The sequence below is a fragment of the Tubulanus polymorphus genome, chromosome 6 (genome assembly GCF_964204645.1).
Source record: "Tubulanus polymorphus chromosome 6, tnTubPoly1.2, whole genome shotgun sequence".
NCBI lineage: Eukaryota > Metazoa > Nemertea > Palaeonemertea > Tubulaniformes > Tubulanidae > Tubulanus > Tubulanus polymorphus.
The window spans coordinates 10,326,580-10,333,035 of record NC_134030.1 but is presented as its reverse complement, the minus strand read 5'-3'; positions in this window follow the sequence as shown (position 1 = coordinate 10,333,035).

Below are 6,456 nucleotides of genomic sequence, written 5' to 3'. Positions count from 1 at the left end.
AGATGGACACTCATCACTCTTAAGTCTAAAAGTGGTCTTATATCTTAAGACTGGTCTACTTATGTTGTTAGATTGGCTCTAGAACAAAGTTGGCTTTAGACTTATCTTAACCCTTAACCTGCCAGCAGCTTAAATTCCAAGTCCTGTGTGTGCCAGGTGATTTTTATGTTGAGATTAACGCCTAAATCCTCATACCTTCCTAACTATTGGATATAGGGCATTGGAACTTCACAAAGCAGTAGTTTATTGTCCTAGCCATTGAAAGGTGATGAATGTTGTAACCTCCAATCTGTGAAAGGGGGTCTACTGGGTGGGTTCCAGTGCAAAAAGACCCCCTAGAAAGTCAGAATACTCACAATTTCGTGTTACATTGTTGGTATTCATTAATAGACGCTGTAGATTACTAAATCCTTTTCCCTTGTTGACGATCAGAAACTAGGGGTCCAGGGACACCATGCCAACTTGGGAAGTGGTTTAAAATGCTCAACAATCTAACAATTTCAATATATTACGCCCCTGGTGACCATATACAAAAACAATGACCTTGAAACCCACCACAATCATAGAACATGTCAGCAGCTACGATTTTTTAATTGATTGAGATAACAAAATATGCCTCGTTACCAATTTAATATGGAAATACTAACTTTTTCTACTATTCAACGCCCCCTGGTGACCATATGCAAAGCCCAATGACCTTGAAACTCACCACAATCATAGCACATGTCATGAACTACAACTTTGCAATTGATCGTGGTAACAAAATATCCCTAGGTACCAATCTAATAAGGAAATACTAAGTTATTCTACTATTCAACGCCCCCTGGTGACCATATAGAATAACTAATGTCCTTGAAACTCAATCATAGACAATGTAATGAGCTACAACTTTGCAAGTGATTGTGGTAACAAAATACACAAAGGTACAAATATAATATAGAAATACTATATTAAGTTATTATATTATGTATTATTCAATGCCCCCTGGTGGCCATATACAACTAGGGGTCCAGGGACACCATGCCCACTTGGGAAGTGGTTTCAAATGCTCAACAATCTAACAATTTCAACATTCAACCCCCCCTGGTGACCATTTACAAAAACCAATGACCTTGAAACTCACCACAATCATAGAACATGTCAGCAGCTACGATTTTGTAATTGATTGTGATAACAAAATATGCCTCGTTACCGATTTAATATGGAAATACTAAGTCATTCTACTATTCAACGCCCCCTGGTGACCATATTCAAAACCCAATGACCTCGAAACTCACCACAATCATAGAACATGTCATGAACTACAACTTTGCAATTGATCATGGTAACAAAATATGCCTAGGTACCAATATAATAAGGAAATACTAAGTTATTCTACTATTCAACGCCCCCTGGTGACCATATAGAAAAACTTATGTCCTTAAAACTCGCAACAATCATAGATGATGTCATGAGCTACAACTTTCCAATTGATTGTGGTTACAAAATATGCATAGGTACGAATATAATAAAGAAATGCTAAGATATTGTATTATTCAACGCCCCCTGGTGGCCATATACGAAATCCAATTACCTTGAAACTCACCAAAATCATAGAACACGTTATGAGCTACAACTTTCTAATTGATTGTGATAGCAAAATACGCTTAGGTATCAATATAATGTGGAAAAACTTTTTCCCACCTACGAATGAGTACTGATGACGCCAAGATGGCCGCCAATTGCGCCATAATTGGCTGATCAAAAATACCTGTCTCAGGTATAAAACATCCCTTTCCAAAGAATACCCATCACAAAATGCAATGAGAAATGGCAAACCAGTAGGCAGCTACAGGACCCAGAATTCCGGCCAAAATTGACATTTTTGGGCACTAAAAAGGTCATAGGACGGCCATCTTTAGTCCGATCGACCCAATTTCTCTCATGCTGATGGACCCTTGGTAGATTCAAATATATCCGAAAGATCATGGTAATTGATCAAAGCATCTTCAAAATTTCCCTCAAAAACATCAAAAATGTGTGAAAAGTGCTGATTTTGGCGAACAACAATGGCTGCCAGTCAGCCATCTTGATTCTGACAGGGCCAGTTTTTGGGCTGAAGATGTGTCTAGGATAGATACATGTATAAACCAAATATCAAGACATTACATTGAAGCATTTTCAAAAGTTCCCAAAATAACTGGATTCCGTCTACGGACGGACGAATGGACGGACGAAAAGTGAACGCAATAGCCCGTTGGGACTAAAGTCCCAAGTGGGCTAAAAAGCTAGTTTTTTTTTAAGGCCTCGTTAATCAATTCTCGGAATCGGAAAGCTATGTGGTTTATGGGTCTTGGAATCACAGCTGAAAACTTTTCTCTGCCGACCTTCCCTTTAGATCAAATGAAGTACTCCCATCGAAAAAACAACGATGCTGAGCTTTTTCAGTTATAATACACATTTTATATTTCAACAAAATAGTTTTTCCTTAGATTCACTGATTAGTAATTATATATATATATTTATATATAACAGTAGACTGTATATTTTACTAAAGTATACCATACACTATATTCTATGCTAGTAAAGTAATTACATAGTTCTGTCATTCACACCTACAAGTAATAGGAACAACTTCATATCAATAAAACAATCTGGAAACCGTTATTACAGAATGTACATTACAATCATAATTTCAACAAATGAAGTGAACGTTTCTTCACGTACGACGACATGCAGTTATAACAAGCTCAACTGAGCTCAACTGAGCTTGTTATACGGTTTTTGCAAAAAAAACAATTTGAAGCCAAATTCTAATGCCAGAACTGCTCAACCCGGTCCCAGGGGACCCTATCTCCTTCGAAGAAGATGTTTAAGAGTCATTGAGAAGAAAATTGAGTCGCTTGCATATCTCGTATGGAATCTCTTGGGTGAAAACGGCGTTTAAGCAGTGAATCATAATAATTATGCCGCATATAAAGTAAAACCGAGCTTCACTCGGTACAATTCGGATCTTGATTAACAAGGCCTTTAATAAAATGAATTTCACTATTACAAAATTCAGTCGGCAAAAGATTACGTCTCTCTAGCTAAGTTTCTTATAAATCTTGTTTATCGGAAACAAATTACGTGATTACACATCATCTTTTTATGTTCGCCAATCTCTAGAAAACAGGGGCGGATCCAGGCGTACTATGCAAGGCTCATACCATATATTTCTCACAACAAATGATATGAACAGAGTATTCTGGCAGCGCCCGTTTGACCTTTTCCGGAACTTCCGACATAAGTGTGCCTTGGATTTTTCTACAGAAATTGCCCTTTTCAGATTACGTTTTAAGCCTTTTGAAATGGGCACCCGAAACTTCGCGGGTCTTGTAGAAGTCTCGCAAAACCTCTGGATCCGCCGTTGGAGAGGGCTCTATTAGGTTAACATTTCCGCAGATCTTCAATCTTGATAATATTCTACGGTTGAAAATTCATTTCCTTGCTTTAATATATTTACAAAATGAATATCTACCGATATAACAACAGAACGATCGATTTTTCATTGACACAAAAACATCACGAGCCTTTAACGGGGTGAGTGAAAGATAAGAAAGGAATGGCGCATGCGTTTCTAGAATGCGTTCAACCAATCGATGACAAAAAACATCACTTGCGCATTTAATAATAACTTGCCCATGGGCAAAGTGGTTCACCTTGAAAACTGAAGCTTGTTTGGAGCAAGGGCATCATTGCTTATGAAAAATCTTTTCAATTCTTGAGTCCAAAGTTCTACTTTTTATTGTATTCTATCTTTTTCAAAGGATCATTTTATAGTCAAATAAGGCCAAATATTTACATTTGTTTACGGTCCATGACCAAAATTTGGTAGGGTACAAGTAGTTAGGGAAACGATTTAATATTTTGAAAAAATATTTTTCACAATATGAAAAATACTTAAATAAAATTCATATATTCAATAAAAAACTAAATGAGAATTGTCTTCGGAAACACACACGATCATATTATCACAACCTTCAGATTACAAGTTAAAATAAAATAAGACTATAATTAAATAAGACATATTCTACATATTATCACTCGATTTCCGATAATCAAGTTTTCTTTTTTTCAGCGAAAGTTCATTGCAAGAACGTTTAAATAATATCTACAAGACTGCATTACGACGTTCCGCCGCGAGCAGGGATTGGAAACCGTAGGCATCGCGTCGAGACTACCGTCATACCAAAGACAAACTGTTATTCAAGCATCGGTATATGATGTTTTTGTTAACCTAACAAAAACCGAGGCCCAGTTTTACAAAAACAAAATATTGACGACCATCTCATATTCATACAAAGAATTCAACACTACTGGACCCAGGTATCATTTTACAGTTAATTATCCCATCCTCGGGCATTTCCTGATTACCTGGGACCAATGTTGCCGGTCCCAGTTTGTCCGAGTAAGGCGAAGGATTATGATTTTCACGTACGAGCGTATATAAATACGACAGGAAATTCTATTGGGTCTATGAAACGTATGCGATAAATGCACAACCTGTGCTAGACCTTCACACACGATGCTATCGAGAATAAAGTGCCGGTGCACACCAGCAAATTTGTTAATACCCAGTGAAAGTTACGTCCTTTTCGATGAAATCTAAACTGGATTTTCAGGCCCCCAAATTCAAAAATTATAAGTCAAATCGGATATCAGTTCGAATTGGCCTCTAAGTGATTGGGGAAAAGTTGATTCCAATTTAATCAAAATGCAAGAATTTGAGGAGCGATAACTGAATAACCAATAACGCAAACCAGGCCGACATTTGAATCCCTGCTGGGGAGGATTTAAGACATCTAGCCAAGTTTTAAGACATCTAGCCAAGTTTTGGCTTTTCTTATAGAGAATAAATACGGCTTTAGGGCAACTCAAAAATGTGGGGGCGTTTTTTCAAAGACCCAAAAAATGCGCAAGATGCAGATAAACATCGGAATCAATTCTGGGACCCCTGACCACAATTATACAAAAAAACTTAATCAGTTCATTACGAATTTAGCCATAGTCGGGCCTAGCGACGACGCGCTTCAAAATTTGCAACAGTTTCTTGAATATACGCTAAAAATCTCAACGAAGAAGTCATGATGAATCGTTTCGACTAAGGCTGAGGCTAAAATAGAATGATCTCTTCTTTCTCCTAATCAGCCGGGTCACTTTAGTGAACCGCAATAAAATTTGTTATCAACTTCATTTATATAGAAATGAGGTATCAATTTTTGATTGGCTTAATTAACCTAGTACACTCGGGTAGAATCTATTTACATGGAAAATTGTCGCGAGCGGAGCCAACATTGTCATGTAACGAATTCGAAAAAAAAAACAGCCGAATATATCCCCGATCATTACTCTATATATGATGAGCGAGAGAAAAAGCGCGTTAGTCAGCTGTGCAGAAGAAAAGCAACGGATACATACATATATAATACATAGCGGACGACCAATACAGGCATTTGTACGAAAAAGAAGAATGGTCTACATAATAACACGTTAACGAACAGCGGTAGAAAAATATAAACTGATTTTTTTCGATTACTACGTACAGTATCATTGCTCTGATTCAACGATACGAAATTTACTCGACGTACTACTACTAGAAGCGGAACGCTAAGCAAGCAAATTTTCCGCCGCCAAACAATCTTTCACGGAAAGATTCATTCAATCCTGGGCTGCCGACTTCTGAAAAGCGCTATCAGTGTAATGAGTTGAATCTTTTCGAGTTTCGTTGAAGAAATACGAAAGAAAGTGTTCAAATTGATCCCTATTGCGTAAGACCTTCAGTAATGTATTCACGTTTCTGTTTGCATCAAATCACTATTTCTCTAGACAAAAAACAGTTGACCTTCAGTAATGTATTCACGTTTCTGTTTGCATCAAATCACTATTTCTCTAGACAAAAAACAGTAAATCAGGAACAGACGGCAGTGCAGTGTCGTCAGCCTCACTACCTGAACAAGACAGCTCAGTGTCGTCAGCGCTACTACCTGAACAAGACAATGCCCGTAATGCAAGTACCAGGTACCCGTAGCCAGAAATTTGAACAAGAGGGGTTCTCGTTGTTCTGGGCGATTGGAAATATTTTTTTCGCTCGGGGCCAACCGAAATATTTGGCTGTTCTGCGAGTCATCTATTATCTTGCGATGGGATACGTGTAGCCATTGGCCCCCTCAGAATAGTGGCACGGTATATAACATCCCAGGCTGCAGTTGTAGCAACCAAACATTCCACACAGGGGCGGATCTAGGGTCTGATTCAGGAGGGGTTCAACCCCAAAATAGGGCATATCATACAATGAAAAGGCACCCCGAAAGAAGGCTAATCGCAAAACGTTAACTCCTCTTTGGAAATACAGAAGACAATCTTATGAATTCAAACTATTTTAGATATCAGTTTGATATTTTTCCAGTGAAATTTCGGGGTAACATTTTCAGGGGG